This window comes from Dendropsophus ebraccatus, chromosome 12, assembly GCF_027789765.1.
Source record: "Dendropsophus ebraccatus isolate aDenEbr1 chromosome 12, aDenEbr1.pat, whole genome shotgun sequence".
In the NCBI taxonomy this organism is placed as follows: domain Eukaryota; kingdom Metazoa; phylum Chordata; class Amphibia; order Anura; family Hylidae; genus Dendropsophus; species Dendropsophus ebraccatus.
Genome location: NC_091465.1, coordinates 4,265,839 through 4,289,174, shown reverse-complemented (window position 1 = coordinate 4,289,174; position 23,336 = coordinate 4,265,839).

Below are 23,336 nucleotides of genomic sequence, written 5' to 3'. Positions count from 1 at the left end.
AATGGCATGTTGCAGAACTCAGGGAGACCGGAGCTGCAGACACCAGTGCAGGTCCGGGTCCTGTGACCTCCCTCTGACTGTCCTGATGGCAGTCCCCCCGGGCCCCCGGATGTCCCGGTCCCCATTGCAGCCGCTATGGCTGCTACTGTGATAGTTACACCCCTGCTCCACATGGTGATGTCATAGTATAAAGCAGTGACTTTCAACCTTTTTTGAGCCGCGGCACACTTTTTATACTTAAAAAATCCCGGGGCACACCACCAACCAAAATGGCACAAAATGACACTAAAACAGTACATATTATACATATAGTTAATAATATAGATTCTAAATGTATTTATACTCATTTACCTGGGCCTGTTTTCTTCTCCCCCCTGTGCTTCTCTCCCCCCCATACTTCTCTCCCCACCATACTTCTCTCCACCATACTTCTCTCCGCTGTTTCTCTCCCCCATCCCCATGTTTCTCTCCCCCCTGATTCTCCCCCATCCCCAGGTTTCTCTCCCTCATTGTTTTCTCCTGTTTCACAGGGGCACCATAGTTTGGGGAACTTTCCCCGCGGCACACCCGACCATGTGTCGCGGCACACTAGTGTGCCACGGCACACTGGTTGAAAATCACTGGTATAAAGGATACGGCACATAGCGATGTCACAGGACAGAAATAATATAATACACATGTAATGATGTCACAGCCGGTATATACTCATGTAATGATGTCACAGCCGGTATATACCCATGTAATGATGTCACAGCCGGTATATACCCATGTAATAATGTCACAGCCGGTATATAAACATGTAATGATGTCACAGCCGGCATAATACACATGTAATGATGTCACAGCCGGTATATAAACATGTAATGATGTCACAGCTGGTATAATACTCATGTAATGATGTCACAAGTGGTATAATACACATGTAATGATGTCACAGCCGGTATATACACATGTAATGATGTCACAAGTGGTATAATTCCCATGTAATGATGTCACAAGTGGTATAATTCCCATGTAATGATGTCACAAGTGGTATAATACTCATGTAATGATGTCATAGCCGGTAAATACACATGTAATGATGTCACAGCTGGTATAATTCCCATGTAATGATGTCACAGCCGGTATAATTCACATGTAATGATGTCACAAGTGGTAAAATACCCATGTAATGATGTCACAGCCAGGATATACCCATGTAATGATGTCACAGCCGGTATAATACCCATGTTATGATGTTACAGCCGGTATATACACATGTAATAATGTCACAGCCGGTGTATACACATGTAATGATGTCACAGCCGGTATATACCCATATATAATGTTGTCACAGCCGGTATAATACCCATGTAATGATGTCACAGGCGTATATACCCATATAATGTTGTCACAGCCGGTATATACCCATGTAATGATGTCACAGCCGGTATATACCCATATAATGTTGTCACAGCCGGTATATACCCATATAATGATGTCACAGCCGGTATATACCCATATAATGTTGTCACAGCCGGTATATACCCATATAATGATGTCACAGCCGGTATATACCCATATAATGATGTCACAGCCGGTATATACCCATATAATGATGTCACAGCCGGTATATACCCATATAATGTTGTCACAGCCGGTATATACCCATATAATGATGTCACAGCCGGTATATACCCATATAATGATGTCACAGCCGGTATATACCCATATAATGATGTCACAGCCGGTATATACCCATATAATGTTGTCACAGCCGGTATATACCCATATAATGATGTCACAGCCGGTATAACCGCGGGGCCTCATTATAACATCCATCACTAGCTGTGGCCTGTGTATGAGGACAGATGGGCCCCCTGGGTTGTTGGGCCCTACAGCCCCGGCTAGTTAACCCTGCGAGGTTCAGCCATATTGGAGATGTATAAGCGAGCGGCTCCTTCCTTCCTGTTCTCCTTTGTTTAGAGCAGATAGAGCATAGTGACTGGTATGGATCTGATGCATCATATTACAGACGGGAGACCCTCAGAGCCGGGTGTTAGGAGACTAATTGCAGGATGTGGCGGTGGTTCTTACCCTCGGCAGGCACTATGGCCGCCACATTATGAATGTTTAATTCTGTGGATAACCCCTTTAAATGTTATATTTGTTTTATTCCCTCCATTATTTCCCATAAAACCACGAATATAAGACATTTAACATTATTTCCTTCCACAAACATAATAGGCTGAGACGTCATGTTCTTCTCTAGCTGTGATTTGAGTCAGATGTACTAGGTTAGACTAACTAGATCACAAGTGTCCTGCTGGAGACAAGATAGGCAAGACGCAGCACTGAAACTATCAACAAAGAATATACAGTGTACATGTACTTGCCTCTCTGTACTGTCTGCTGCTGATGAGGAGGAGGAGGCTGATTGGTGGGGTATTACTCATCCTAATGTCTGTATGAGGCTATGGGTTTATTTCAACCCATCTATAGACCTGTAGAGGAGAGACAATGAAGAAATAGAAAGCGATATGTGGAGAAGCTGCTAAAGACTCTTTTTATGTCAGTGTTATATCTCACCTAGTGCTGGATTTAAAGATTACACTGCTCAATATTGCTCTATAATGCTCTCCAGGGCTGGATTCACAGCCAACACTGCTCAGTACTGCTCTATAATGCTCTTCAGGGCTGGATTCATAGCTTACACTGCTCAGTACTGCTTTATAATGTCCTCCAGTTCTTAATTCACCACTTACAATGCTCAGGGCTGCTCTATAATGCCATCCAGTGCTGGATTCACAGCTTTCACTGCTCAATGCTGCTCTATAATGTCCTCCAGGGCTGGATTTACCACTTACACTGCTCAGTGCTGCTCTACAATGTTCTCCAGGGCTGGATTCACAGCTCACACTGCTCAGTGCTGCTCTATAATGTCCTCCAAAGCTAGATTCACAGCTTACACTGCTCAATGCTGCTCTATAATTTTCTCCAGGGCTAGATTCACAGCCCACACTGCTCAGTACTGCTCTATAATAAGTTCTAGTGCTGGATTCACAGCTTACACTGCTAAGTGCTCCTCTATATTATGCTCCAGCACTGGATTCATAGCTTGCACTGCTCAGTGCTGCTCTATAATGTCCTCCAGTGCTGGATTCACAGCTTATACTGCTCAATGCTGCTCTATAATGCTTTACAGGGCTAGATTCACAGCTTACACTGTTCAGTGCTTTTCAGTAATAACTTCTAGTGCTGGATTCACAGCTTATACTGCTCAGTGCTCCTCTATTTTTTGCTCCAGTGTCGGATTCACAGCTTTCACTTGTCAGTGCTGCTCTACAATGTCCTCCAGTACTGGATTCACAGCTTTTATTGCTTAATGCTGCTCCTTCCAACGCTGGATTTACAGCTTACACTGCTCTGTGCTACTCTCTTATGTCCTCCATTGCTGGATTCACAGCTTACACTGCTAAGTGCTGCTCTATAATGTCCTCCAGGGCTGGATTCACAGCTTACACTGCACAATGCTCCTCTATATTATGCTCCAGTTCTGGAATCACAGCTTAAACTGCTCAGTTCTGCTGAATATCTTTCGCCAAGGCCAGGGCTAGATTCACAGCTTACACTGCTTAGTGCTGGTCTGTGATAAGTTCTAGTGCTGGATTCACATCTTACACTGCTCAGTGCTCCTCACATACACACAGGACATCTTATACTGAGATGACAGGTATGCATCATCCCTATTCAGGAGTATTCAAGCTCTGTATCAGATAAATGGGGTTGTAGAATTTTTCTTTTTGCTGACAAAAACATTTTCATGTTGAAGTCTGGAAATTGTCTTTACGGTGTGTACGAGCGGCCTCTGTATACCATCCTCAGACCCCAATATCTATAGACTTGTTAAAGTAAATTACAGTGTATTACGCAGCGTCTTCACAGGATGAATATTAAGTTAGGTGTGAGCTCCTTGAATTCTCTACATGAGATTCTGGCTGCCTTGATCTCCTGTATTACATTAAGGATGGGATGTGACAGCACTTATTCAATGACATATTGCTCAAATATACAATTCTGACTGCGCTGCCAGCGCACATCAAGCCAGAAGCACTGAGGCGTCCTGACATCCACCCTCTGGGATCTGTTTAAAAAGGTACCAACACTCCGATGAGCAAAGAACGCAGGAAGTGCATTAAAATGGAGCAATGCTTACGCTCCTGTCGGCATGAAAAATCCATCATTGTGGAAATCCCCACGGACGGCAAAAAACACAGATTAAGTAAACTAGAAAAAACTAAACAGAGCAAAGCAATGGGGGATGTATACATCATGTCTGTCTGCTCCGCGTACAGAACGCTCCATGTGTCATCCTGTCCACCAATGGCTGAAGAGGGTCGGATCACAGTGTGCACAGGAGGATGGAGAAGAGAGAATACGGGAATAATCCAGAGAGATGATATAAGGAGAGAAGATGGAGGATAATCCAGAGAGATGACATAAGGAGAGAAGATGGAGGATAATCCGGAGAGATGATATAAGGAAAGGAGAGAATACGGAGAATAATCCAGAGAGATGACATAAGGAAAGGAGAGAAGATGGAGAATAATCCAGAGAGAGAGAGAGAGAGACAGAGAGAGAGAGAGAGAGAGATGACATAAGGAAAGGAGAGAATATGGAGAATAATCCAGAGAGAGAGAGAGAGAGACAGAGAGAGAGAGAGATGACATAAGGAAAGGAGAGAATATGGAGAATAATCCAGAGAGATGACATAAGGAAAGGAGAGAATACGGAGAATAATCCAGAGAGATGACATAAGGAAAGGAGAGAATACGGAGAATAATCCAGAGAGATGATATAAGGAGAGAAGATGGAGGATAATCCAGAGAGATGATATAAGGAATAGAGAGAATAATCCAGAGAGATGATATAAGGAAAGGAGAGAATACGGAGAATAATCCAGAGAGATGACATAAGGAGAGAAGATGGAGAATAATCCAGAGAGATGACATAAGGAAAGGAGAGAATACGGAGAATAATCCAGAGAGATGACATAAGGAGAGAAGATGGAGGATAATCCGGAGAGAGAGATGCCATAAGGAAAGGAGAGAATATGGAGAATAATCCGGAGAGATGATATAAGGAAAGGAGAGAAGATGGAGGATAATCCCGAGAGATGACATAAGGAAAGGAGAGAATATGGAGAATAATCCGGACAGAGCGATGACATTAGGAAAGTAGATAATATGGAGGATAATCCGGAGAGAGAGAGAGAGAGATGCCATAAGGAAAGGAGAGAATATGGAGAATAATCCAGAGAGATGACATAAGGAGAGAAGATGGAGGATAATCCAGAGAGAGAGAGAGAGAGAGAGAGAGATGCCATAAGGAAAGGAGAGAATATGGAGAATAATCCGGACAGAGCGATGACATTGGGGTTTTCTGATAAAGGTAAAAAAAACAGACATTGATGGATACAAGGAAAGACCCGACTGCCGCATCTAATGATTGACTGATCAGGTTTCCAGGTGTCAGGACAAGGAGCAGGAGGTATTGATCAGTGGGGATCCAGACAATGTTATAGCAGCAGAAGCGGGGATCAGTCAGATCAGTACTAAACCCAGTATTCTCTATTTTTATTTGTCCTTGTGACAAACCAGCTGTGGACCTCAACAAGGAACCTAGGGGTCAGAGTTCAAAAATCACTACCTGATGCCATCAGCACACCCAGACACTTACACTGCCACAAACACTCCTGCTCTCTGTGCAACACATAATGCAAACGTATAACACAAAACACAAACATATAACACAAACATATAACACAAATACAAAACACAAACATATAACACAAACGTATAACACAAAACACAAACATATAACACAAATACAAAACACAAACATATAACACAAACGTATAACACAAAACACATAACACAAATACAAAACACAAAATACAAAATACAAATACAAAACACAAACACATAACACAAATACAAAACACAAAATACAAATACAAAACACAAACATATAACACAAAACTCAAATACAAAAAAACAAAACACAAACATAAGTCACAAACACAAAATTTGTCAGACAAATAAACACAACATTTTGCTGCTACCACTGTGTCTGTAACCCTATAGGGGGAGACAGGGACGCCCCAAAGTCTTCCACTTACAAGCAGGAACACCCACTTGGTAGAGTAACCCCACAACATACAGTCACACATATGATTCCTACAGGTTTGTTTAAGGGTATAAGACAAGCCATCAGACAATGTGGGTACTTGGTTACAGAAGATGGTCAACACGAGTCCTTCCCCAGGGGATTGGGCACAATGGGATCCCCGGCTCTATGACCCATCAGTGTAACTCTCCTTTTTTCCAACGCCATAAGAGTCAGGCCTATGGGGGCTACACCTGGTCTATGGTCCTGTTGCAGTTGGCACCATATGTATTATGGTTTATTTGTGCAGAGACTGAGGGTGCTGGTGCCAGGATTTACATGTTTCACGCCCTCATTGTGCCTCAGGTTGCACAATATTTCCAGTGATCACCTCCCCGCACTATGACCACCTCCCCGCACTATGACCACCTCCCCGCACTATGACGTCTTTGCACTTTGACCCCCTGTATGCACTACGACCACCTCTCTGCACTATGACGTCTTGCACTATGACCACCTGTATACACTATGACCGTCTCTCCGCACTATGACCACCTGTATACACTATGACCGTCTCTCCGCACTATGACCACCTGTATACACTATGACCGTCTCTCCGCACTATGACCACCTGTATACACTATGACCGTCTCTCCGCACTATGACCACCTGTATGCACCTTTATGCACTATGACCTCCTCCCCACACTATGACCCTGACCCTGGCACTGAAGAAAAAATATCAACTGCACACATTAGGCTGCCATAATTTTTGGGGGGGTTTATTTTTGCGTTTAGAGTTTTAAACAGTTATCAACACGGGTAGTATAGCGCTCAAAGCATATTTTTAGTATACCATAATATTGCTGGACGTTCCGGTTAAAACAAGACCTTTGTCAATAGGTATACAAGTTGTATATATAGAGAATAGACTGTGTTGTAACCAGAGGTATGAGTGGGGATGGCCTCTATACATACTAACCATGTTGATAACTGTTTAAAACTCTAAATGCAAAAATAAACCCCCAAAAAACTATGGCAACCTAATGTGGGCAGTTGATATTTTTTCTTCTATCATATTTTGTTCGACTGGCACCACCCCTAAGAGTGTACGCAGACATATTGATATCTCTGACATGACCATCTCTCCGCACTATGACCACCTCCCTGCACTATGACCACCTCCCCGCACTATGACCCCCTCCCTGAACTATGACCCCCTCCCTGCACTATGACCCCCTCCCTGCACTATGACCACCTCACCGCACTATGACCACCTCCCCGCACTATGACCACCTCTCCGCACTATGACCACCTCTCCGCACTATGACCACCTCCCCGCACTATGACCATCTCTCCGCACTATGACCACCTCTCCGCACTATGACCACCTCTCCGCACTATGACCACCTCCCTGCACTATGACCCCCTCCCCGCACTATGACCACCTCCCCACACTATGACCACCTCCCCACACTATGACCCCCTCCCCGCACTATGACCACCTCTCCGCACTATGACCACCTCCCCGCACTATGACCACCTCCCCACACTATGACCCCCTCTCCGCACTATGACCACCTCTCCGCACTATGACCCCCTCTCCGCACTATGACCACCTCTCCGCACTATGACCACCTCTCCGCACTATGACCACCCCCCCACACTATGACCACCTCACCGCACTATGACCACCTCTCCGCACTATGACCACCTCTCCGCACTATGACCCCCTCTCCGCACTATGACCACCTCCCCGCACTATGACCATCTCCCCGCACTATGACCCCCTCCCTGCACTATGACCACCTCCCCACACTATGACCCCCTCCCTGCACTATGACCACCTCCCCACACTATGACCCCCTCCCCGCACTATGACCCCCTCCCTGCACTATTATTGCCTCCCATTCCCTTTTTCCTCCATTGTCCATGGACTCAGTTGAAATCCTGTAAAGACACTTCGGTCGTCCCACCTCTTGAGGACCCAGAAGAGAAGAAGGCGACAATATACATTAGTGCTTAATTCTTATGACGTCATCCGGACAATCCTGTAAATGTTAAAAAAGTTTTTTTCTTTTTGCTTCTTAGTCTGAAGTTCTTTTAATTATCTTTCACAAAAAGACGTGAGTTACGGAAACAGCGGGAATGCAGATTTCCATCACCTGACTTAATTAAAACAATGGATTAATTCAATTCAATTCAAACAGTTAATTAACCCGTCTCCTTCATAGCGATTACTTCTATAGTGAGAAGGCTCACCTGTCCCATAGGCACAACTCTGCCAGTCCTGGATCCGGGGTGGTACATACAGCGGGGTCACCACCGACCAGCTACCTGACTGCTTTGGATGTCATCATACTGTAGGTTACTTCAGTCAGTAGCTGTGATGTCATCATAGGTTACTTCAGTGACCACTTGTGATGTCATCATAGGTTACTCCATCTGGCTATAGATCGACCCCCAATCCATCAGTAATTGTGGCATAAAAGGAGTGGAACTTCTGTCGTGTAATCTAATAGACAGTGGAAACCTTATAGCATATGCCCATTATCGCCATGTGCATGTGCGGCACCCCCGGTGGCTGTGATGTGAACTGCAGCCTATGAAGAACGGAGCATGTTGGGATAATGGGTTCTGTTTGTATTGAGTAAAATTTACAAAATTTGCAGAAAAGTAAAGGTGGAGCCATGAAGTTTCCTATACAGATGCAGAGCCACAGAGTGCTGGCCGAGATACGGGAGAGTATACAGCACAGCGAGCTGTATCATACACATAATAACAGATAGTACAGAAGAGACGGTCACAGATGCAGCAGGACAAGTGCGGACGTCATTAACAAGCCGAGGACTCGGAGGTCAAGAGCCAACAGAACTGGCAGAACAATTTGTAGAGATTATTTTTTCCGTATTAATTGACTGTTCAGCGAAGAAAAAAAAGTAAGGGATAAAGCAGGAAAAGAAGAACGGACAATACGCAGGATAAGAAGAACGGACTATACGCAGGATAAGAAGAACAGACAATATACAGGATAAGAAGAACGGATTATACGCAGGATAAGAACGGACTATTCACAGGATAAGAAGAACGGACAATACACAGGATAAGAAGAACGGATTATACGCAGGATAAGAAGAACGGACAATACACAGGATAAGAAGAACGGACTATACACAGGATAAGAAGAACGGACAATATACAGGATAAGAAGAACGGACAATACACAGGATAAGAAGAACGGACTATACACAGGATAAGAAGAACGGACAATATACAGGATAAGAAGAACGGACAATACACAGGATAAGAAGAACGGATTATACGCAGGATAAGAACGGACTATTCACAGGATAAGAAGAACGGACAATACATAGGATAAGAACGGAAAATACACAGGATAAGAACGGACAATACGCAGGATAAGAAGAACGGACTATACGCAGGATAAGAAGAACGGACAATACACAGGATAAGAAGAACGGACTATATGCAGGATAAGAAGAACGGGCAATACACAGGATAAGAAGAACGGACTATACACAGGATAAGAAGAATGGACTATACACAGGATAAGAAGAACGGACTATACACAGGATAAGAAGAACGGACTATACACAGGATAAGAAGAAAGGACTATACGCAGGATAAGAAGAACGGACTAAATGCAGGATAAGAAGAACGGACTATACACAGGATAAGAAGAACGGACTATACACAGGATAAGAAGAAAGGACTATACACTGGATAAGAAGAACGGACTATACACTGGATAAGAAGAACGGACTATACACAGGATAAGAAGAACGGACTATACACAGGATAAGAAGAATGGACAATACACAGGATAAGAACGGAAAATACACAGGATAAGGAATACAGACTATACACAGAATAAGAAGAACGGACAATACACTGGATAAGAAGAACGGACTATACACAGGATAAGAAGAACGGACTATTCACAGGATAAGAAGAACGGACAATACACAGGATAAGAAGAACGGACTATTCGCAGGATAAGAAGAACGGACTATTCGCAGGATAAGAAGAACGGACTATACGCAGGATAAGAAGAACGGACAATACGCAGGATAAGAAGAAAGGACTATACGCAGGATAAGAAGAACGGAGTATACGCAGGATAAGAAGAACGGACAATATGCAGGATAAGAAGAACGGACAATATGCAGGATAAGAAGAATGGACAATACGCAGGATAAGAAGAATGGACTATACGCAGGATAAGAACAACGGACTATACGCAGGATAAGAAGAACGGACTATACACAGGATAAGAAGAACGGACCATACAAAGGATCAGGGCCGTTTCTGCCATGAGGCGGAATGAGTATTCCGCCTCAGGCGGCAGATTCTGCGCCCCTGCAGGGGGCGGCAGACAGCAGCCCTGCAGCTGCTCACCTGTCCTGCCGCAGCTGTCCCGTCGCCAACGCTCACCGCTGTCTTCCCGGCCCTGCAGCCGCTCACCTGTCCTGCCGCAGCTGTCCCGTTGCCAACGCTCACCGCTGTCCCGCGCCGTCAGCCAGCAGCTGTCATCGCCCTCCAGCGAGTCATGAGTGCCCAGGGTCAGTGGGGGCATCACGGCCCCTGCTGACCCCGGGCACTCACGACTCGCTGAAGGGCGATGACAGCTGCTGGCTGACGGCGCGGGAGCACGGAAGGGAACAGCGGTGAGCGTTGGAGGCAGGACAACCCATCGGCGGCAGGACAGGTGAGCGGCTGCAGGGCCGGGAAGACAGCGGTGAGCGTTGGCGGCGATGACAGCTGCTGACTGACGGCGCGGGACAGCGGTGAGCGTTGGCGGCGGGACCGGACGGCTGCTGCAGGACAGGTGAGTGGCTGCAGGGCCGGCCGGGGAGGGGGGGGTTGTGCAGGCGCGGGGGGGGGGTTGTTGCTAGTGAGGGGGCGGCCGAGACCCCAGAATCGGCCCTGCAAAGGATAAGAACAGACTGGTACAGTACAGGCCTTACACTGGATGACTCTGGTATAGTACCCTATCTTGGCGCACCCCCCGGGTAGTGTACTGTCATATAGGGTATCAATAACTGTGAGCAGGGGACCTTGCACACCCTGCAGGATTATAATCCATGACTGTGTAGTGTTAGTAACGGTAATCTATGAGACTGTGGTTCCAGCTCTCTTTAGGTCAGTGACCAGGTCCTCCCGTGTAGTTCTGGGCTAATTCCTGACCTTCTTCAGACTCATCCTTACCCCACAAGGTGAGATCCTGCATGGAGCCCCAGACCGAGAGACTGACAGTCATCTTGTGTTTCCTCCATTCTCTTATAATTGCACCAATAGTTATTGCCTTCTCACCAAGCTGCTTGCCTATTGTCCTGTAGCCCATCCCAGCCTTTTGCAGGTCTACAGCATTGTCCCTGGTGTCCTTAGACAGCTCTTTGGTCTTGGCCATGGTGGAGAGGTTGGAGTGTGATGAGTTTGAGGACAGGTAATTATTATACAGGTGATGAGATGACACAGGTGCAGGTAATCCAGGTAATGAGGGCAGAGGAGGAGGAGCTTCTTATAGAGAAATAACAGCTCTGTGAGCGGCAGAATTCCTTCTGGTCGGTCGGTGACCAAATCCTTATTTCATGTAATAAAATGGTGATTAATTATGTATAAATGCTACAATGTGATTATCTGGAATGTTCTATAGATTCTGTCTCTCCCAGGTGATGTTCTCCCCCCCCCTTCATTCTGTGTAGGTGGTCGGCAGGGGATCAGATAGTTATTACCCCCACTGTACATACATACATATATTGTCTTCTCAGCTGGTCCCCCCACCTAGTCTGCTGATGGATCCTCCAGCAATGTGGGAGGAAGGAGGGGATTGTGTCAGCCGGACATCCCTGCCACCAGCTGACGAGAACACGAGGCTCCGGCATTGTCCCTTCCCGTCTGGACCGGTTGGGTAGTACAAACTCCAGGCTGGGTGTAGCAGACTTTCCGAGGCTTCCCAGAAGAGCTGTGCACAGGCAGTAGGATACGTCAGCTTCAGCTATTTGTCCTACTAGGGTCAGTATCTAGCTATGTTTACTGCCCTTAGGTTACTGAAGAGGAATTCCAGGCGTGGACAAGGGTTCCTCAGGGGAGAGTATAGGCTGAGAAGAGGAAGGAACAGACAGTGCCCTAATCTGGACCCACCAGCTGGTCTTGCCTCAATGCCCCTAGGTGACTGCGGACAACCATGGGGACGGTTCCTTGGGATAAAGGTGATGACACAGAACTAAGACAAGACAGCTTACATACAAGGGAAGGTCAACGGGCCGGGTCAAAACCAAACAGGCACCAAGGTACAAAAACACCCAGGGTCAAGACCAAATAGGGGCGGGGGACCTTGGGTCCTCCAGCTGTTGCAAAACTGTAATTCCCATCATCCCTGCTTTAAAACATGCTGGGACAGAGTTACTAAAGTAGTCTGCCCTCTGCCTCCTATCCCAGCTTGTTGGTGCCCCCATAGCATTGAGTGCTGCTCCTCCTCCTCTTAGCCCCGCCCCTGACTTTTCGGCCTGTGTTACTCCTTGGTCCTTGTGCCACCCATCTACTTTCTGACAATACAGAAAGTTTAACTTTAAGTGGAGGATAAAGCCTTTGCCAGCCTCCCTAATTGCCTCATTTTTAATGAAGAAGATGAGAGTGCTCGGCTTTCAGGATGTCAAAGGCTTTGAAATATGTTTTGTACTTTAAAACGCAGCGCTTGTCAGATACAATTGTAGCAAATTGAATTCCTTGTCCCTTAGCAGATGCTATCTCTTTTATGTTTGCGTCCTAGCACATGCCACATTAAGATTTGGTGCTTGGCGCAGAACCCCGCATTAGTGTCAGCCTCACTGTTATAAACTAAAGTGATGAAATTTCGTTGCGCTCGGGTGACGCTGCCAAAACAAAAACTTTATTCAATATTGTAAACACCAATTATTTTACAGATGTCGCAGGAGCGGAGAAATGGGTTTCTGTTTATTATAAATGACCAGAATTAATAAAAATGATAATTAGCTCCGACCCTCCGAGAGTTCATTGTTTGAAAGCAAAAATTTTTAAATGTTATTTTTAAAAAATCAGACAAAAACATCTCTTACGGAATGTTTTTTTCTATCCCGTATATGTTAGAGCTATCTGAACGTCTCATTAAGAAACTATTAACATTCCTACCAGGACATTGCAGACATCTGGGTCTAATGACGAAGAAAAGGCTGATTCATTGGGTTTATTGAGGAAACAATAATCGGGAATTATTATTAGACCGTAATGTAAGGGAGACTACCTCATCATATGGCACAGTGTATGCGCCTTACAGGAGAAGTCCCACTAACAGAAAAACGTCCAGCAGGCGGGGGTGAGAATATAGCAAACAAGAGAGCTCACCCATCCCCCTGTGCTCTAGGGCCCCGTTCACATCAGCCGGGGCCCTGCTGCTCTGCTAGTGGCAATGTCACGACACCGGAGTGATTGCCTATCCAGCCAGTGACTGTAATAGGACACCACCCCAATCACTGACTGCGAGGGCGTTCGCTCAGCCGGGCCGTGACCTTTCAGTTGGTGAAACCGGATACGTGACATACCCAGTTTCCAGCAGAGGATGACAGCTGGCGGTGATAAATGGGGCTCCGGAGCAGCGCAACAGGGGCACGGAGACGGGTTAGCTCACTCACTTGTTTGTTTCTCACCCACCACTGCCTGACATTTTTTACCGTTCATGTGACCGTTTTTGTTAGAGCAGCAGTTGGTGCTTCAGAGCTGCTCACCCATGTAAGTGGGGAAACATATGTGACAGCCATTTTGGAGGTTGTCTTGGTCGCCTAGTCACCCAACTAATATACAAGTATATTTATGGTTTGGGGTCCTCCGTGCTGAGCTTGGAGTGGTCTTCCACCAATATTTACCATGAAGACATAGGGGGAGATTTATCAGACATGGTGTAAAGTGAGACTGGCTCAGTTGCCCCCGGCAACCAATCAGATTCCACCTTTCATTCCTCACAGACTCTTTGGAAAATGAAAGGTGGATTCTGATTGGTTGCCGGGGGCGACTGAGCCAGTTTCTTTTTACACCATGTTTAATAAATCTCCTCCATAGTCTAAAATAATGTAAGAAAATATTCACATCCTTATTACAAATTCACCGTAGAAAAGGCAGGGCAACACTTTAGTCAAATCTGGACTTTCTAGAGCCAAAAACACTCGACAAATTCAGTATTTTACTGAAACTTTGGCTGTTTTTTTTTGGGATTATGTTTTTTGTTCAGGACAAAAAGCACAGTCCTCAGTTAGGTCTCCCGCACCCGGTCCCTAGTGTCAGAGTTGCTGTCGTTAAATTGGAATCAACAAGTCCCTTGATTACCAGGATGGTGAGTGCCCAGCACCAGCTACTATGCTGCTCCTCATAAGACTTCCTAAACATAGCCTTTAACCTCTGACCTCATAGTCGTATTTTCTTCTAAACATCTCAAAGCATCTGAGAGGATAACAATTTCTAGGGTCTCTTCGCTGTCTCTGTGGACTTGGGCCAGACCACCCTCTACTGTTGGTAGCCACCTCTAAATGTTTTTTCTAGTCCATTCAGGTTCTACAACTCACTACTCATCTGACTCTACTGACTCACATGTTGGAGATTGACACTATAGGGTGTAGGGGGATCTCTTAGAATCTGCACCTATCGGAGTATATGGAATCCAGACCTGGGGCAGGTGACCTCAATATCTCACTTGGTGCAGTCTAGTGATATCATCTTTTGACTAAATAGGGAAAAGGTCCCAAAGAAATAACCCTTTGTGTTCTCGGCACGATATTCACGATCTTGTGTGTTTCAGAAGCTGCAGGAAATCCTGGCAAAGACTCCGGCAAGTTCATTTCCTGTTCCCGTTCCTCAGCGATTTCTAGGTTGACGTTAACGCTCACAATGAGGAGCAGCGGTCGTGTATTGTGATTGTTGGGTGGTGGTTACACCTGACGAAGCTCGTAATGTTGGGTTGCGTGCAGATATTGTCGGCGTGAACGGTTAATACATGTTTTCTGCTGTCACTTCCTTTACCCTGGATGCACATTTATCACAATTAGATCCCAACATGAAGTAAAGCCGAGTAGTTTTTGAGCGAGCGTTCTCCTTAGAGGTGAATGTTTTTGATGAACTGGCTTAATTTTTAATAGCTTTTATTGCAGTTTCGGTAAGCAGGCGCATCTAATGAGGGATAAATTCTGCTAGATTTATAGAATATAAAGCTCAATGTATTTATAGATTGATCCCAGGTGTTCATCGCAGTCAGCAAACAAACACGCGGCTGATCGGAGTGCAACCAGAGGACAAATCCAAACAGCTTATTTTACAGAAGCCACTAACTACGCAAACAGGAGAATGAAGGTCATTATATTATTATGTCAGGCCGCAGAGGGTCAGATTCATTATAGGGGTTTCCCATTATAGGGAGGGGCGGCATAGCTATAGGATATCACTTCTGCATCAGGTGCGGTCTGACTACCATGGGACCTTCACCTGCCATATGCACTTTATATTGGTGTCTTCATGTGTGGGACAAGGCCCTTTCATCCCCCGCAGCACCAGGGTCCAGGTGTGAATGCTATAGTGATATGCTGTATATTTATCCTGCTGATAGGGGTGTTGGGAGGTTGACCCCACCAATCGCTTATCGGGTGGAGAAGCCTTGAGATACTGTATATAGACGCAGAATAGTGTACAATCTGTAGGATCACGTTGGGGAGTCGATTAGAAAGATCTTCTGGGAAACGGCATTGACGTTGTGAGTAATTGGAGAGATGGATAACACTTGTAACTAGTGAAGAAGCGGCGTTGCTCTCGGCTATGATGAGTTATAAGAATGTCATTGGTCTCGAGTCTAATTGTGTTACTACAGCAAAGCAAAGTTCACATTTAACACCGGATTCATTATGTAAAGCGATTGACTTAACCATCGGTGGACCTGAAATGTTTCACAATTCAATTACATGGATTATTCTATCATTTGCCGGGATTAAGTCCAAAACTGTTGGATTCTGATTTCTCCTGGGAAACAAACTTGCGCTAAATCAAAAAAAAACCTCAACTTTATTTCAGCAGATTGATCCAATTAGCGGAGACATTTTTTACAAAGGACAAAAAGAAATTCTCCACCAGGGACGGGACGACTCCACTATATTAATGTAAGAGTGAAAAGACCAGATTACATGGCAAATAGAGATGGTCAAGCTGGGATGGTGGAAAGGGTTCCGAGGGCCAAACTTCTAATATAAAAGGGCAAACATCAGCTGACACATCCCGTATACTACACCACACAAGTACTAAGCCACAAGTTCTGGTTAGAGATGAGCAAATTTCAGAAGTTCAAAAGTTCAGTTCAGCAGATTCACAGAACTTTAACGGAAGGTTTGGGTTCATCTGGAACTAGACCTTAAAGTGAATGTACCATTAGGTAAATTGCTTTGTGCTTTTTTACATGAATAGACCAGAGCCGATACAGGGATGCCGGTGCCGCGGTCGTTTTTTTGAACTGTGGTCCGATTCCCATGCTGGTTTATTCCTGAGCACCGTCCCAGCATGAATTGCTGGGGGATAGCCCACTGGCCCCCAGTGTGATAATCTCCCTCTGTGATGCAGCTCCATTGACTCTAATGGAGATGCGTCACAGAAGGAAGGGGGTTTTATTACGCTTCAGGCCGGCGGGCCGTCTCCAGTGCTTCATATTGGGTCGGAATAAACTAGCACCGTGCATGGGAACCAGGCCACAGTTCAAAAAAAGAACCTCGGCACCAGCATCCCGGCGCCAGCGCTGGTCTATTCATGTGAAAAACCACAAAGCAATATACCTAGTGGAACATTCACTTTAAACAAACGCATTTAGCATTTGCTTTAAAAAAAAACGCATTTAGGTAAAAAAAATTAGATGCTGAACTGTCTACTTCCCCTTCTTCCTCAGTGTTCACTGTCCTCTGCAGCCACCAAAATCCCATTCAGCCAATCACTGACTGAGACAGGAAAGCACCATGGCCAGTGACTGGCTGAGCAGGCTGTCAATCTTGTATCGAGAGTGACAGCCAGCCTAGCCCGTCACTGGCTGCAGCGCTGTCCCATCTCAGTCAGCTGAAAGGGCTGGAGACAGCTGGAGTCAACAAAGACCTGGAGGAGGACATCAGGAGAGTGGAAAGAAAACCATTTTATTTGTTTTTTAGATGTACGGCTGCAATTTTTCTGATCTTGTTCTAAACTTTGCAAAAAAGTCCGTTTTGGAAATAAATCAAACTCTTTGCAAAGTTGGGACGAACCTCTGTTTGAGAGGTTTTGTTCGCTCATCTCTAGTTCTGAGCCAAGATACTCTTTATATTATTACAAAATACTGAAGTCGATATTTGGATTCTGCAATTTTTCCTGGAGTTTTTGATTGCACAAATATCCCTGAGAGACGTTTCTTGAAATATTTATTGACTCCTGACAAATGCTCTGCGGCTGACGGGCCTGCAGGTACTCCTCTGTGATGGACACATGACGTACGGGCGCCCCGCTCCTTTCACAATGCTTCGGCATTTACAGTATGTCCAAATGAATTCAAGTGTTTACATTCCCTGTATGGATCTGACAGCAGAGCAAATGCAAAAAGAAAAATATGAATAATTCATAAAAATACAAAGTGAGCAGCTGGCGCACAGTAAATACAAAAATATACTCATCTGTAAATGTAAGTAGACGTCTTCTACCGTTATTTTCATGTTGACAGATGTGGGTTTGTATACATTATACATGTGCGCGAGAGATGAGCAAATCTCATTTTGAAAGCTGATTTCTGATTTATTTTTTTTCTCCTTACAAAGCGATAGAATAAAATACATGATCGGCACATCTCCAGGGCTAAAAAACAACAATTATGAGCTATGCTGTAGACATTTAAGGTATATTGTCTAATAGAAACAGGGTACATTTGCAAAAGTCATAAAAAAGGGCTATGCTTGTCAGTATACACTATGTACAGATTTTGTGTCCATCCTCAGCTTTCCCTTAGACAAGTTAAGAAAATTTATTTTTTATGACAATATTCTAACATAGTTAAACAGTTAACTATTTAACATAGTTAAATAGTTGATAAGGTTAAAAAAACAAGGAGGGGATGAATCAGAGGAAGTGGGATGGATCAGTGTCTTATCCCATAGACTTACACAGGGCTACATTATACACCTTCAATATTTCAAACAATTGTTTGGCTGTCGAAAGTATAAAGTGTATGGGATCTCACATCAGCCATCACAGAATATATTCAGTTTAGGGATAATGGACAGTTTGCCATCTAAGAAGTGCTTAACGGTGTTCTCGGTCTACTGGTGACACCTTTCGCGGTATTACAGTACAGATCACTCTTCAGGACCCATCACAAACAAAACAGTAAATCTCAGTTTTGTTTTAGACCCAACTTCTTGCAAAATTTTGAACAAATTTGTAAAGATGGCGGCCATACAATTTAATACACATAAAAAAAAAGTGTCCTCCTCAAGATCTCCATTGTCCCCCCCCCCCCTGCGCCAATCGTACACACCTGAGACAAGAGTGACAGCACGCTTAGCCAGTCATTGGCCATGTCGCTGTACCATGTCCGTCAGTGATTGGCTGAGTGAGCTGGAGTTGGCTGTGGGGGACATGGGGAAGCGTGGACAGGTAAGAGCCAAAGAACAAACGTTGTGAACTGCACTAAAACATCTGTATTCCTGCAATTGTTAAGCTGTTTTTGTGCGTTAAGCTGTTTTGTTTAAGGTTTGGTTCGGACAAACTCGAACTTTACTCCAAAGTTTGTCAAATCTGCTGAACTGAACTTTTGAAAAGTTCACCCATCTCTAATATTGAGCACATCACAGATGAATATATATATATATATATATATATATATATATATATATATATTTATTATATAAGAGAACTTAGTGAAATACTCCTTAAGGGTACGTTCACACTTACCACCGGATCCGCAGCGTATTTTCTGCTGCGGATCCGCTGCAGATTTCATTTAAATAACTGAACAGCACCATCAGATCTGCTGTGAATCCTGTAGGTGTGAACGCACCCTAAAGCGAAAGTACCATCAGGTATAGCAATTATTTTTTACATTACCCGGTTGGTGCCAGTGCGGGGATCCCGGTGATCCTGTCCTAAATTCAAAATGCTCCCCTGTTCTTGTGCTCTGCACTGTTCTCTTCTCGTGCACTAGCTGAGGTGGGCCACGTCACAGAGGGGATATCGTCACACTGGGGGGCTCCGGGCCCACCTCCAGTGCATAGAACCAGGCCGCTGCATGAGAAGAGAACAACGGGAGTTACACTGGGAGAGTCGCTGATGGAGAAGGATCTGGGTGTACTTGTAGATAATAGACTACAGAACAGCACACAATGTCAGTCAGCTGCTTCTAAGGCCAGCAGGATATTGTCATGTATTAAAACAGGCCTGGACTCACGGGACAGGGATATAATATTACCGCTTTATAAAGCTTTGGTGCAGCCTCATCTGGAGTATGCCGTCCAGTTTTGGAACCCGATTCATAAAAAGGACGTTCTAGAGCTGGAGAGGGTACAAAGACGGGCAACTAAACTAATAAGGGGAATGGAGCATCTTATGAGGAGAGATTAAAAGAATTACATTTGTTTAGTCTGGAGAAGAGATGTTTAAGGGGAGATACGATTAATTTATTTACATATATAAATGGCCCCTACAAGAAATATGGGGAAAAGATGTTCCAGGTAAAACCCCCTCAAAGGACAAGAGGGCACTGCCTCCGCCTGGAGAGACAAGGGGGCGCTGCCTCCGCCTGGAGAGACAAGGGGGCACTGCCTCCGCCCGGAGAGACAAGGGGGCGCTGCCTCCGCCTGGAGAGACAAGGGGGCGCTGCCTCCGCCTGGAGGGACAAGGGGGCGCTGCCTCCACCTGGAGAGACAAGGGGGCACTGCCTCCGCCCGGAGAGACAAGGGGGCACTGCCTCCGCCTGGAGAGACAAGAGGGCACTGCCTCCGCCCGGAGAGACAAGGGGGCACTGCCTCCGCCCGGAGAGACAAGGGGGCACTGCCTCCACCCGGAGAGACAAGAGGGCACTGCCTCCGCCTGGAGGGACAAGGGGGCGCTGCCTCCACCTGGAGAGACAAGGGGGCGCTGCCTCCGCCTGGAGAGACAAGGGGGCACTGCCTCCGCCCGGAGAGACAAGGGGGCACTGCCTCCGCCCGGAGAGACAAGGGGGCACTGCCTCCGCCCGGAGAGACAAGGGGGCACTGCCTCCGCCCGGAGAGACAAGGGGGCACTGCCTCCACCCGGAGAGACAAGGGGGCACTGCCTCCACCCGGAGAGACAAGGGGGCACTGCCTCCGCCTGGAGAGACAAGGGGGCACTGCCTCCACCCGGAGAGACAAGGGGACACTGCTTCCACCTGGAGAGACAAGGGGGCGCTGCTTCCACCTGGAGAGACAAGGGGGCACTGCCTCCACCCAGAGAGACAAGGGGACGCTGCCTCCACCCGGAGAGACAAGGGGGCACTGCCTCCACCCGGAGAGACAAGGGGGCACTGCCTCCGCCTGGAGAGACAAGGGGGCACTGCCTCCGCCTGGAGAGAAAAGGGGACGCTGCCTTCGCCTGGAGAGACAAGGGGGCGCTGCCTCCGCCTGGAGAGACAAGGGGGCGCTGCCTCCACCCGGAGAGACAAGGGGGCACTGCCTCCACCCGGAGAGACAAGGGGGCACTGCCTCCGCCTGGAGAGACAAGGGGGCACTGCCTCCACCCGGAGAGACAAGGGGGCACTGCCTCCGCCTGGAGAGACAAGGGGGCACTGCCTCCGCCTGGAGAGACAAGGGGGCACTGCCTCCGCCTGGAGAGACAAGGGGGCACTGCCTCCACCCGGAGAGACAAGGGGGCACTGCCTCCACCCGGAGAGACAAGGGGGCGCTGCCTCCACCCGGAGAGAAAAGGGGACGCTGCCTCCACCCGGAGAGACAAGGGGGCACTGCCTCCACCCGGAGAGACAAGGGGGCACTGCCTCCACCCGGAGAGACAAGGGGGCGCTGCCTCCGCCTGGAGAGACAAGGGGGCACTGCCTCCACCTGGAGAGACAAAGGGGACGCTGCCTCCGCCTGGAGAGACAAGAGGGCACTGCCTCCACCTGGAGAGACAAGGGGGCACTGCCTCCACCCGGAGAGACAAGGGGGCACTGCCTCCACCCGGAGAGACAAGAGGGCGCTGCCTCCGCCTGGAGAGACAAGGGGGCACTGCCTCCACCTGGAGAGACAAGAGGGCACTGCCTCCACCCGGAGAGACAAGAGGGCACTGCCTCCACCTGGAGAGACAAGGGGGCACTGCCTCCACCCGGAGAGACAAGGGGGCACTGCCTCCGCCTGGAGAAAAAAAGGTTCAATCTCCGCAGGTGACAAGCCTTCTTTACAATGAGAACTGTGAATCTGTGGAACAGTCACCACAGGATCTGGTCACAGCAAAAACAGTAGAGGGCTTCAAAACAGGAGAGACAAGTTCTTAGAGCAAAATAATATAAATGCATATGTATAGAACCTATCACCCCTCCCCCTTCCCTGTATGTATAGAACCTATCACCCCTCCCCCTTCCCTGTATGTATAGAGCCTATCACCCCTCCCCCTTCCCTGTATGTATAGAACCTATCACCCCTCCCCCTTCCCTGTATGTATAGAACCTATCACCCCTCCCCCTTCCCTGTATCCATCCCCTCCTTGGCTGAACTTGATGGACATGTGTCTTTTTTCAACCGTATTAACTATGTAACTATTTTGGAAAATGGACCAGGCCACCCATTCACTTTAAAATAAGTCTATTTTGTGGATGGATACAAGGAATAATATATAATTGTTGGGAATCTAGGATCGCTTGTATTTAATGTTAATAAACCCTGGACAGACACAAAAAGAAGCAAAGACTCATTATACTGTAAATCTATATCCAAAAAGATCAGGTCTCTTTCCACAAACGATTGGTCACCACCAGGATCTCCTCCGACTCCCATGATTGACTGTACTATACAATAATTCTAAAATTTCTATTTTTGCCGAAATTCCCACCCACCCTGATTTAACTGGGCATCTCGGACCCAGAGAAGCGTTTACTCATCTCTCTCGCCGGCCGCTGACCGTATCATTACCGGCAGCCAAATGATTGTTATTATTGTGGAGACTGGTGGAGAGCGGAGATTTGGCAGACGGGAAGTTTACTGGGAAGATGCTGATGTTGACCGTCTTTTGTTCCTTATCTCTGTTCCCTCTCCGAGACTGTAATTCAAAAGAAGAAAAGCAATAAGAAATCAAATAGAACAAACAGATTGCTTTTTGCGATGAGCGGTCTTGGCCGTGGGTGGTCCCGCACAAGTCTCCCAGTGGTTTTTTTCTTAAATGAAAATGGTTTACTGATTTTCTTTGATATGTGAAAAATAATTCCTGTAAGTAAAATGGAAAATCTCAGCTATAAAACAGGATGTCCTGCTGGTGGCCGGACGGCTGGCGTTATACGCCACCATTCTTGTTCATTTCAAGAGGAAAAAAAAAACATTTTCATTGCAGGATTATGGAAAACCGGTTGTCAATGAATCTAATCTTCTAGGAAGTGCTTAGAATTAAGGACAGATTGTACCGAGATGGATCACACAGGTGCTGGGGGCTTTTATGTATCCTCAAAGGGGTTGTTCAGAGAAAGTTTGAAGGTGGGGGCTCTTGACCAGTTTTATCCTCATCCTGTGCAATCTCCATGGCGCCCAATCCTCACTGATCTGAATTTCCCATCTTGTTCTCGCTCAGCGAGTGGCTGTCTACCCATTCACTGGCTGAGCTGGACCTCCGGACAGTTATTGGCTCACCAGGTATTTCCTGAGGACCTGACATATCCTGAATTACCTTTCATTTTATAGACAGCTGTGTAATACTTTATTGACCCTGTGGTGGCGCTGCAGAACAACTAAACATTACTTTATGGATCCACCTGCAGAATACCGCTGTTCACTGTAAAGGCAGCACAGTAATCATTTAAGGCAATGTTCACACACCATTTTTCAAAGTGAAAAAAAAAAATAATCTTTTTTTTTTGTAAAATAATGACGGCCAATAATGACGGCTTTCATGATAAAATATTGGCTGTTATTTTAAAAACAAGGGTCATTGCACATTGCAGAAACATAAGCTAAAGCT